Raw genomic sequence first — 12,983 nt, 5'->3', positions numbered from 1 at the left:
CAAAAAATAATAACAATAGTAATAATAATAATAATAATAATAATAATTTAAATAGATAATAAAAGATAATCCAATGGAAAACTGGAGAAAGGCAGTTCTAGCTTTTCTTCTTCTTCTTCTTCTTTTTTGAGACAGAGTCTTGCTCTGTTGTCCAGGCTGGAGTGCACTGGCATGATCTCGGCTCACTGCAACCTCCACTTTCTGGGTGCAAGATTCTCATGCCTCATCCTCTCAAGCATCTGGGATTACAGGCATGCACCACCACACTCAGCCAATTTTTGTATCTTTAGTAGAGATGAGGTTTCACTGTGTTGACCAGGCTGGTCTGAAACTCCTGTCCTTGAGTGATCTGCCCACCTCAGCCTCCCAAAGTGCTGGGATTACAGGCGTGAGCCACCATGCCCAGCCAGTTCTAGCATTTTGAAAAAGAAACACAATTGATGAATCAAACATGAAAATCTTAGTAATCAAAGAAATGTAAATACCATAGGGAGATATCAGAGTTTCTGTTTTGTTTTGTTTTGAGATAGGGGTCTTGCTTTGTTGCTGAGGCTGGTCTTGAATTCCTGGACTCAAATAATCCTCCTGGCTGGGCGCGGTGGCTCATGGCTGTAATCCCAGCACTTTGGGAGGCTGAGGCGGGTGGATCATGAGGTCAGGAGATCGAGACCATCCTGGCTAACATGGTGAAACCCCGTGTCTACTAAAAATACAAAAAATTAGCCAGGCGTGGTGGTGGGCGCCTGTAGTCCCAGCTACAGTCCCACCTACTACCCAGCCTGTAGTCCCTGCCTCAGGAGGCTGAGGCAGGAGAATGGTGTGAACCCAGGAGGTGGAGCTTGCAGTGAGCCGAGATCTCGCCACTGCACTCCAGCCTGGGTGACAGAGCGAGACTCAGTCTCAAAAAAAAAAAAAAAGTCCTCCCACCATGGCCTCCCGAAGTGGTAGGATTACAGCCATGAGCCACCATGCCCAGCCAAGATATAACTTTAAAGCCATTGCTTGGTAGAAACTAAAAAGTCTGGCTGGGCACTGTGGTTCACGCCTGTAATCTCAGCACTTTGGGAGACTGAGGAGGGCAGATCACTTGAGGTCAGGAGTTCGAGACCAGCCTGGCCAATATGGGGAAATCCCATCTCTACTAAATATACAAAAATTATAGCCAGGCATGATGGTGCATGCCTGCAATCTCAGCTCGGGAGGCTGAGGCAGGAGAATCACTTGAACCCGGGAGGCAGAGGGTGCGGTGAGCCGAGATCGTGCGATTGCACTCCAGCCTAGGCAGCAAGAGGGAAATTCTCTGTCTCAGAAAAAAACAAAAAACAAAAACAAAAAAAACTAAGAAGTCTGATGATATGAGGATGTAGAATAACAGGAACACTTAGACATTGCTGGTGGAAGTATACACTGGTACAACTATTTTGATAACTTAAAAAAAATAAGGATGGCTGGGCACGGTGGCTCACGCCTGTAATCCCAGCACTTTGGGAGGCCAAGGTGGGCAGATCACTTGAGGTCAGGAGTTCAAGACCACCCTGGCCAGCACGGTTCAAACCCCCCACTACTAAAAATACAAAAATTAGCAGAGCATGGTAGTGTGCACCTGTAGTCCTAGCTATTTGGGAGGCTGAGGCAGGAGAATCGCTTGAACCTGGGAGGTGCAGGTTGCAGTGAACTGAGATCATGCCACTGCACTCAAGCCTGGGGTATAGAACAAGACTCTGTCTCAGAAAAAAAAACAACAACAACAACAAAAAAAAACCATGTGCTTTGCCTATGACCCAAGAGTTCCACTCTTGTTTATGTAGAGAAACCTTTGTGTATATACCCCAGGACACATGTCCAAGGATATTCATAGCAACATGGTTCATAAAGGAAACAAAAATACCAAAAATTACTCAAACATCTGACAAGAGAATAGAGAACAGGTCGAGGTATTTCCCAAAAGTTACATAACATAATAAGCATTTTATATGCATTTAAGGTTGCCTAGAAAATAAAAGTTTTTTTTTTTTTTTTTTGAGACAGAGTCTCACTCTGTGGCACCAGCTGGAGTGCAGTGGCATGATCTCGGCTCAGGCACATACCACCACGCCCGCCTAATTTATTTCTATTTTTAATAGAGACAGGTTTTCACCATGTTGGTCGGACTGGTCTCGAACTCCAGACTTCAGGCAATCTGCCTGCTTCGACCTCCCAAAGTGCTGGGATTATAGGCGTGAGCCACCACACCTGGCCAACAAAATTTTTAAAAAGCATTATATAGAAATAGAATGAATAGACTCCAGTGTCATATATATGACATTCAGTGAAAAAAGCAAATCAGGCTGGGCGCAGTGGCTCACTCCTATAATCCCTGCATTTTGGGAGGCCAAGGCGGGTGGATCACCTGAGGTCAGGCGCTCAAGACCAGCCTGGCGAACATGAAGAAACCGCATCTCTACTAAAATACAAAAAAGTAGCTGAGTGTGGTGGCGGATGCCTGTAATCCCAGCTACTCAGGAAGCTGAGGCAGGAGAATCACCTGAACCCGGGAGGCAGAGGTTGCAGTGAGCTGAGATCACACCACTGCACTCCAGCCTGGGCAACAAGAGCAAAACTCTGTGTCCAAAAAAAAAAAAAAAAAAAAAAAAAAAAAAAAAAAAAAAAAAAAAAAAAAAAAAAAAAAAAGTTTGTATATTGAATGTGTCTGCAGCACTTGGGGTTACTGTGGCTTTCTTCAAAGTTGGAGCCAGGCCTACATGCCAGCAACCATGTGTAAGGGACCTACAGTTGGTATTGATCTTCGCACCACCTACTGTTGTGTTGGTGTTTTCCACCATCGAAAAGTAGAGATAATTGCCATTGATTAGGAAAACCAAACCACTGCAAGCTATGTCACTTTTATGGACACTGAACGATTCATTGGCAATGCCACAAAGAGTCAAGTTGCAGTGGCCGGGCACGGTGGTTCACAACTGTAATCCCAGCACTTTAGGAGGCCAAGACGGGCAGATCACGAGGTCAGGAGTTCAAGACCAGCCTGGCCAACATAGTGAAACCCCATCTCTACTAAAAATACAAAAAATTAGCTAGGTGTAGTGGGCGCCTGTAAGCCCAGCTACTCGGGAGGCTGAGGCAGGAGAATCGCTTGAACCCAGGAGGCGGATGTTGAAGTGAGTGGAGATGGCACCACTGCACTCCAGCCTGGGTGACAGTGCAAGACTCCATCTCAAAAAAAAAAAAAAAAAAAAAAAAAAAGAATCAAGTTGAAGTGAACCCCATCAGCACAGTGTTTTATGCCAAATTTCTGACTGGACACAGATTTGATGACGCTATTGTCCAGTCTGATATGAAGCATTGGCCCTACATGGTGGTGAATGGTACTGGCCAGCCCAAGACCCAAGTGGAATACAAGGGAGAGACAAAAAACTTCTATCCAGAGGAAGTGTCCTCTATGGTTCTGACAAAGATGAAGGAAATTGCAGAAGCCTACCTTGGGAAGACTGTTACCAATGCTATGGTCACAGTGTCAACTTACTTTAATGACTCTGAGAGCATCAAGCTACCAAAGATTTTGGAACTATTGCTGGTCTCAATATACTTAGAATTATCAGTGAGCCAGCTGCTGCTGCTATTGCTTATGGCTTAGACAAAAAGGTTGGAGCTGAAAAAAATATGCTCATCTTTGACCTGGGAGGTAGCATCTCTTTTTGCTTTTTTGAGACAAGGGTCTCACTCTTTGGCCCAGGCTAGAGTGCAGTGGCGCTATCTCGGCTCACTGCAACCTCCACCTCCCAGGCTCAGGTGATTCTTCTATCTCAGCTGGGACTACAGGCGCATGCCACCATGCCTGGCTAATTTTTGTATTTTTAGTAGAGACAGGGTTTTGCCATGTTGCCCAGGCTGGTCTAGAACTCCTAGACTCCAGCAATCCACCTGCCTCAGCCTCCAAAGTGCCGGGATTACAAGCATGAGCCACCACTCCTGGCCAAGGTGTCACTTTTGATGTGTCAATCTTCACTATTGAAAATTGAATCTTTGGCCGGGCGCAGTGGCTCATGCCTGTAATCCCAGCACTTTGGGAGGCCAAGGTGGGTGGATCACTTGAGGCCAGAAGTTCGAGACCAGCCTGGCCAACATGGTGAAACCCCATCTCTACTAAAAATACAAAAATTAGCCTGGCATGCTGGTGAGCACCTGTAATGCCAGTTATTCGGGAGGATGAGGCAGGAGAATCGCTTGAACCCTGAAGGCAGAGATTGCAGTGAGCCAAGATTGATCATGTCACTGTACTTCAGGCTGGGCGACAGAGCAAGACTCTGTCTTAAAAAAGGAAGAAAATTGAAACTTTAAAGTCAATTCTACAGCCAGAAACACCAACACCAACTTAGTTGGAGAAAACCTTGACAATTGAATGGCCAACCACTTTATTACTGAGTTCAATCTCAAGCACATGAAGGACATCAGTGAGAACAAGCAAGCTGTCCAACACCTCTGTACTGCTTGTGAACGTGCTAAGTATACTGTCTTCCAGCACCCAGGCCAGTATTGAGATCGATTTTCTCTATGAAGAAATTGACTTCTGGCTGGTCGCGGTGGCTCAAGCCTGTAATCCCCAGCACTTTGGGAGGCCAAGATGGGCGGATCACGAGGTCAGGAGATCAAGACCATCCTGGCTAACCCGGTAAAACCCCGTCTCTACTAAAAAAATACAAAAAACTAGCCGGGCGAGGTGGCGGGCACCTGTAGTCCCAGCTACTCGGGAGGCTGAGGCAGAAGAATGGCTTAAACTCGGGAGGTGGAGCTTGCAGTGAGCTGAGATCCGGCCACTGCACTCCAGCCTGAGCGACAGAGCGAGATTCTGTCTCAAAAAAAAAAAAAAAAAAAAAAAAAAATTGACTTCCATACCTCCATTACCCATGCCTAAGTTGAAGAATTGAATGCTTACCTGTTCTGTGACTCCCTGACCCCAATAGAGAAAGCCTTTCAAGACACAAAATTAGACAAGCCACAGATTCATAATATTGTCCTGGTTCGTGGTTCTGCTCATATCCCCAAGATTCAGAAGCTTCTCCGAGGTTTCCTCAATGGAAAAGGACTGAATAAGAGTATCAACCCTGAAGAAGCTGTTGCTTATGGTGCAGCTGTGCAGGAAGCCCTCCTGTTTGGAGACAAATCTGAAAATGTTCAAGATTTGCTGCTCTTGGATGTCACTCCTCTTTCACTTGGTATTGAAACTACTGGCAGATTCATGACTGTCTTCATTAAGTGCAATACTACCATTCCTACCAAGCGGACACAGATCTTCACTCCCCACTCTGACAACCAGCCTGGTGTGCTTATTCAAGTTTATGAAGGGAAGCGTGCCATGACCAACGATAACAACCTGCTTGCCAAGTTTGAACTCATAGGCATAACTTCTACACTCCTGCTGTTCCTAAGATTGCAGTCACTTTGACATTGATGCCAGTGGTATCCTCAGTGTTCCTGCTATGATCAAGAGTAACAGGAGAGTACTATCACTAATGACAAGGGGCCTTTGTGCAAGGAAAACTTTGAGCATATGCTCTGTGAAGCTGGGAATTACAAAGCTGAAGATGAGAAGGAGAACATCAAGGTATCATCCAAGAATTCACTTGAATCCTATGCATTCGACATGGAAACAACTGTTGAAGACTAGAAACTTCAAGACAAGATTAACAATGAGGACAAACAGAAGATTTTTGACAAGCGTAATGGAATTTTTTTATTTTTATTTTTTGAGACAGAGTCTTGCTCTGTTGCCCAGGATGGAGTGCAGTGGGTGCGATCTCTGCTTACTGCAACCTCTGCCTCCTGGCTTCAAGCAATTCTCCGGCCTCAACCTCCCAAGTAGCTGGGACTACAGGAGTGTACCACCAAGTCTGGCTAATTTTTTTTTTTTTTAAGAGATGGGATTTCACCATGTTGGCCAGGCTGCTCTCAAACTCCTGGCCTCAAGTAATCCACCCACCTAGGCCCCCTAAAGTGCTGGGATTATAGGCGTGAACCACTGAGCCCAGCCAACAAGTGCAATGAAATTAACTAGCTGCTGGGTGTGGTGGCTTATGCCTGTAATCCCAGCACTTTGGGAGGCTGAGGCAGGTGGATCACCTGAGGTCAGGAGTTCCAGACCAGTCTGGTCAACGTGGTGAAGCCCTGCCTCTACTAAAAATACAAAAATTAGCTGGGCGTTGAGGTGGACGCTTGTAATCCCAGCTTCTATGGAGGCTGAGGTAGGGGAATCGCTTGAACCCAGGAGGCAGAGGTTACAGTGAGCTGAGAATGTGCCACTGCACTCCAACTTGGGCAACAGAGCAAGACTCTGTCTCAAAACAAAACATTGAAGGACCCAAATTTGCAACAAATTCTGTAGCAGTTCTTTTTTTTTTTTTAGATAGAGTCTTGCTTTGTTGCCCAGGCTGGAATGAAATGACCTGATCTTAGCTCACTGCAATCTCTGCCTCCCGAGTTCAAGTGATTCTCCTGCCTCAGCCTCCTGAGTAGCTGGGATTACAGACATCCTGATTAATTTTTGTATTTTTAGTGTGGACAGGGTTTCACCATGTTTGTCAGAATGGTCTCGAACTCCTGACCTCATGATCACCCACCCCAGCCTCCCAAAGTGCTGGGATTACAGGTGTGAGCCACCGTATCCAGCCTTCTTCAGCACTTTTTTTTTTTTTTTTTTGAGACAGAGTTTCACTCTTTCACCTAGTCTGGAGTGCAGTGGCTCGATCTCAGCTCACTGCAAACTCTGCCTTCCGGTTTCAAGCGATTCTCCTTCCTCAACCTCCCAAGTAGCTGGGATTACAGGCGCCTGCCACCATGCCCGGCTAATTTTTGTATTTTTAGTAGAGACGGGGTTTCACCATGTTGGCCAGGCTGGTCTGAAACTCCTGACCTTGTGATCCTCCTGCCTCAGCCTCCCAAACTGCTGGGATTACAGGCGAGAGTCACCACGCCCAGCCTCTGCTTCAGCAGTTTTAAAGTTCAGCTGCTACAGTACATTATTGGGCATTCTCAATACTTGGACATGGAACATGAGCACAGGGGAAGGAAATAACATTGCACTTGTAAGCACTGCATTATAAGTGGAAAATACAATGTCTTAAATAAAACTGTATTTAATATTGGCAAAAGAGGCCAGGCACAGTGGCTCACGCCTGTAATTCCAGCACTTTGGGAGGTCAAGGCAGGTGTATCACTCGAGGTCAGGAGTTCGAGACCAGCCTGGTCAACATCGTGAAATTCTGTCTCTTCAAAAATACAAAAATCAGTAGGGCATGGTAACATGTGCCTGTAATTCCAGCTGCTTGGGAGGCTGAGACAGGAGAATCGCTTGAACCCGAGAGGCGAAGGTTGCAGTGAGCGAGATCGCGCCTCTGCACTCCAGCCTGGGCAACAGAGTGAGACTCCATCAAGATGAAATGAAATGAAATGAAATAACATTACATGAAATGAAATGCAAAAAAAGAAATCTGTATATAACATGCCATTAGTACAAAGCTCAAACCTTGGCATAACTAATAATCTATTGTGTAGAAAAACATATACATGGGATAAGACTATGTATTTTTTAAAAACCAAAGAAATAGCTAATAGAAAATTCAACATAGGCTGGGCACGGTGGCTCACGCCTGTAATTCCAGCACTTCGGGAGGCCGAGATGGGTGGATCATGAGGTCAGGAGTTCGAGACTAGCCTGACTAACATGGTGAAACCCTGTCTCTACTGAAAATACAAAAAATAGCTGGACATGGTAGCAGGCGCCTGTAATCCCAGCTCCTCAGGAGGCTGAGGCAGGAGAATTGCTTGAACCCGGGAGGCGGAGGTTGCAGTGAGCCGACATTGCGCCACTGCACTCCAACTTGAGCAAGAGAGCCAGATTCCATCTCAAAAAAAAAAAAAAATCCAAGATAGTGTTTCCTACTTGGAGGGAGAAAAAGTACTGTAATGAGACTGAAAAAGCACACATGGGTAGCCAATATGATTTCTGTAATGTTCTAGTTCATAAGTTTAGTGATGGATTGACTGATTTTATTGTTATCTTCATAATTTACATTAAATATTTTAATGTACCAAATATTACACAATTTTTCTTTTATTTATTTCTTTCTGCTTTTTTTTGTTATTTTTGTTTGTTTGTTTCTGTTTTTTTTGAGACAGGGTCTTGCTCTGTCACCCAGGCTGGAGTGCAGTGGCACAATCTTGGCTCACTGCAACCTCTGCCTCCTGGGTTCAAGCAATTCTCCTGACTCAGCCTCCCGAGTAGCTGGGATTACAGGCTCCTGTAACCATGCCTGGCTAATTTTTGTATTTTAGGTAGAGACGGGGTTTCACTTTGTTGGCTAGGCTGGTCGCTGGTCTCAAACTCCTGACCCCAAGCGATCCACCCACCATCTCAGCCTCCCAAAATGCTGGATGACAGGCATAAGCCACCATGCCTGGCCTTTTTTTTTCTTTTTCTTTTTTTAAATTTTAAATCTTTAATTTCTGTTTTCACGTATTTTATTGCTCCCAAAAGGAAAGGAGTGCGTAGCTCTGTCTGTTGTACATCATCCATGGCCCCTGGGTTGGGGCAGGGTATTTTTATTTTTATTTGTTTTGAAACAGGGTCTCGCTTTGTCATCCATGCTGGAATGCAGTGTTGTAATCACAGCTCACTGCAACCTTGACCTCCTGAGCTCCAGAGATCCTCCTTCCTCAGGTTCCAAAACAGCTGGGACTACAGGCATGTGTCACCACACCCAGCTAGTTTTTTGCAGTTTTTATAGAGACAGTGTTTCCTTATGCTGTCCAGGCTGGTCTCAAACTCTTGGGCTCAAGCGATCCACCCACCTCAGTCTCTCAAAGTCCTAGGATTACTGAGGATTACTGGCGTGAGCCACTGCACCTAGCCTTTGCTTTTATTTTATTTTATTTTTTTTGAGAGGGAGTCTTGCTGTATCCCCCAGGCTAGAACGCAGTGAGTCACTCGGCTCACTGCACCCTCTGCCTCCCAGGTTCAAGTTATTCTCCTAACTCAGCCTCCCAAGTTCCTGGGATTACAGGCACACGTCACCATGCCCAGCTAATTTTTGTATTATTTATTTATTTTTTAGTAGAGATCCGGTTTTCACTATGTTGGCCAGGCTGGTCTTGAACCCCTGACCTCAAGTGATCTGCCTGCTCCAACCTCCCAAAGTGCTGGGATTATAGGCGTGAGCCACCATGCCCGGCCTGCTTTTTAAAAATTTTGCCAGTATATAGAACTCTACTTCATTTTAAAAACTGATATTTTTAAAACTCCTGCATTGAATTCCTAATATGGTTGTGTCATAGTGTATCATCTAGGAGGCTTTCAGAAGCAAGTACCAGACAATCCAACTCAAACTGGCTTAAACAATAAAGAAATGGGCTGGGCATGGTGGGTCACACCTGTAATTCCAGCACTTTGGGAGGCCAAGGTGGGCAGATAACCTGAGGTCAGGAGTTCAAGACCAGCCTGGCCAACATGGGGAAACCCCATCTCTACTAAAAATACAAAAATTAGCGTGGCGTGGTGGCTGGTGCCTGTAATCCTAGTTACTTGGGAGGCTGAGACAGGAGAATGGCTTGAACCTAGGTGGTGGAGGTTGCAGTGAGTGGAGACCGTGTCATTGCACTACAGCCTAGACAAGAAGAGCGAAACTCCATCTCAAGAAAATAAACAAGCAAACAAACAAAACCAATAAGGAAATGTATTGGCTTGTCCAGCAGAAAGACTAGATAGGCTGCTCTTCAGGGTTGGGTCATCCATAGGCTGAATCATTTCAAGAATGAGGTTCTTCCCGTCTCTCTGTTTTCCCATCTCTGCTCTACCATCTACAGTGTGGGCCTCGTTCTGAGTCTGGCTTCCCTAATGCTCAGAAGATGGCTATGTTGAGTACACAAACTTTTGAATTCGGAAACCAGATTGAGTTGATTTCAGAAGCTCTCCCAGAAGATCAAGGAAGAACTTTCCACAATCCCCAGGAACCTGAATTGAGTCACACGCTAAAATGAGTTTCATGCTCTTTTGAAAAACATCGTTGTTAAGATAGATGTAAGTACACTTACACAATTAGACCTATCCTTTGAGCCGCTGGTGAGGTCAGCTTTCTCTGGGATTTTGGGCCTCAGAGGAAAGGTGGATATTTGCATAAAATTATAATTTTGTTAGAAAAGAGGAAGAAGAGGCCGGGCGCGGTGGCTCAAGCCTGTAATCCCCAGCACTTTGGGAGGCCGAGACGGGTGGATCACGAGGTCAGGAAATCGAGACCATCCTGGCTAACCCGGTGAAACCCCGTCTCTACTAAAAAATACAAAAAACTAGCCGGGCGACGTGGCGGGCGCCTGTAGTCGCAGCTACTCGGGAGGCTGAGGCAGGAGAATGGCGTGAACCTGGGAGGCGGAGCTTGCGGTGAGCTGAGATCCGGCCACTGCACTCCAGCCAGGGTGATAGCGAGACTCCGTCTCAAAAAAAAGAAAAAAGAAAAAAGAAAAGAGGAAGAAGGAAATGGATACTAGGAAGGCAACTATCATCCACTATACAATTTAATCATTCCCTTAATTATGGACATTTGTTTCCAATTTGTACACATGTAAACAATCCTGCAATTACCATCTTTGTACATGCTTTCTTCTAAATTTGTGCCTGTAATTCTCTACCGCTGATGCCTACAAGTGGAAACCCAAGGTGGAAGGCTACGCTAATTTTGAAATTTAAATATATATTACCAAATAGCTCTGCCAAAGAGGTATATCAATTATATTTCTTTTCTTTTTCTTTTATTTTTCTGAGACAGGGTCTTGATCTGTCACTTAGGCTGGAGTGCAATGGCATAATCACAGCTCACTGCAGCCTCAACCTCCCTGGCTCAAGTGATCCTCCCAAGTAGCTGGGACCTTAACATTTTTTTTGTAGAGACAAGGCCTCACTATGTCGACCTGGCTGGTCTCAAACTCCAGTGCTGAAGGGATCTTTCCTGCTTGGCCTCTCAAAGTTCTGGGATTACAAGTGTAAGCCACCACATTTGGCCCCCAGTCACATTTATTTTTATTTATTTATTTGAGATAGCGTCTTGCACTGCCACTTAGGACATTTTCTCTCCCCTAAATAGAAACCTCACAAATATGAAGCAGTCAATCCTTATTACCTACTCCCACAGTCCTGAGCAACCACAAACCCACTTTCCATCTCAATGAATCTGCCTATTCTGGGTATCATAGAATATGTGGCCTTTTGTATCTGGCTTCTTTTACTTAGCATAATACTGTTAAGGTTCATCCACGGTGCAGCATCTATCACTACCTCATTCCTTTTTTTTTGAGATGGAGTTTTGCTATCATTGTCCAGGTTGGAGTGCAATGGCGCAAACTAGGTTCACCTCAACCTCTGCCTCGCGGGTTCAAGCAATTCTCCTGCTTCAGCCTCCCAGGTAGCTGGGATTACAAGCATGAGCCACTACGCCTGGCTAATTTTGTATTTTTAGTAGAGACAGGGTTTCTCCATGTTGGTCAGGCTGGTCTCGAACTCCCTACCTCAGGTGATTCACCTACCTCTGGCCACCGTGCCTGGCTGACTTCATCTTAAAACAAACAAACAAACAAATGGCCAGGTGCAGTGGCTCACACCTGTAATCCCAGCACTTTGGGAAGCTGAGGCGGATGGATCACGAGGTCAGGAGTTTGAGACCATCCTGGCCAACATGGTGAAACCCCATATCTACTAAAAACGCAAAAATTAGCCGGGTGTGGTGACAGGTGCCTGTAATCCCAGCTACCCGGGAGGCTAAGACAGGAGAATCTCTTGAACCCAGGAGGCGGAGGTTGCAGTGAGCTGAGATTGCACCACTGCACTCCAGCCTGGGTGACAAGAGTGAAACTCCATCTCAAACAAAAAAAAAAAAAAAAAAGGAGAAGAGAAAGAAAGAAAAGCAGAAAAGAAAAAATAAATGGTGGGGGGCGGGGAATCTTGCTAGATTACCCAAGCTGGTCTCAACTTCTGGGCTCCAGTGATCCCTCCTCAGCCTCCTAAATACATGGAATTACAGGCACAAGCCACCATGCCTAGCTCCAGAGCTTTTGGCTTTTGATGTTGGATGTTGATAAAATCCAATTTATCTTTGAGACGAAGTCTGACTCTTGTCCCTAGGCTGGAGTGCAATGGTGCGATCTTGGCTCATTGCAACCTCCACCTCCCGGGTTCAAGTGATTCTCCTGCCTCAGTCTTCCAAGTAGCTGGGATTACAGGCACCTGCCACCATGCCCAGCTAATTTTTGTATTTTTAGTAGAGATGGGGTTTCACCATGTTGGCCAGGCTGGCCTCGAACTCCTGAACTCAGGTGATCTGCCCATCTCAGCCTCCCAAAGTGCTGGAATTATAGACATGAGCCACCACGCCCAGCCCAATTTATCTATTTTTTAAATTGCTTGTACTTTTGGTATCATATTTAAGAAACTGTTGTCTAATCCAAAGTCACAAGGATTTGAATGTTTTATAACAGTATTATACTTTTAGCTCTTACATTAGGTAACGGGTGCATTTGAATTAATTTTTGTGTATGTTATAAACAGGGGTCCAAATTCATTCTGTGCATGTAAATATCAAATTATCCCAGCATCATTTGTTGAAAAGACTGTTCTTTCCTCATTGGAAGGCTGTGGCACCTTTATAAAAAATCAATTGGCCAAGTGCAGTGGCTCACGCCTGTAATCCCAGCACTTTGGGAGGCCAAGGTGGGCAGATCACCTGAGGTCAGGAGTTTGAGACCAGTCTGGCCAACATGGCGAAACCCTGTCTCTACTGAAAATATAAAACTTAGCTGGCTGTGGTGGCACACATCTGTAATCCTAGCTACTCAGGAGGCTGAGGCAGGAAAATTGCTTGAACCCAGGAGGTAGAGGTTTCAGTGAGCCGAGACGGCGCTGCTGCACTCCAGCCTGGGTGACTGAGTGGGACTCCATCTCAAAAAAAAAA

The 12,983-nt window shown here is 45.4% G+C and overlaps 1 pseudogene; it reads left to right on the top strand.

Annotated features, from left to right (window-relative positions):
* The first annotated feature begins 3,247 nt into the window (after nt 1-3,247).
* The window catches only part of LOC108536191 (heat shock cognate 71 kDa protein-like), a 32,202-nt pseudogene continuing 22,466 nt past the window's right edge, over nt 3,248-12,983 (top strand).

This window comes from Rhinopithecus bieti, unplaced genomic scaffold, assembly GCF_001698545.2.
Source record: "Rhinopithecus bieti isolate Rb0 unplaced genomic scaffold, ASM169854v2 scaffold_13259, whole genome shotgun sequence".
NCBI classification, from domain to species: domain Eukaryota; kingdom Metazoa; phylum Chordata; class Mammalia; order Primates; family Cercopithecidae; genus Rhinopithecus; species Rhinopithecus bieti.
The sequence above is the reverse complement of the archived record's forward strand: the minus strand, read 5'-3'. Positions and strand labels throughout refer to the sequence as shown.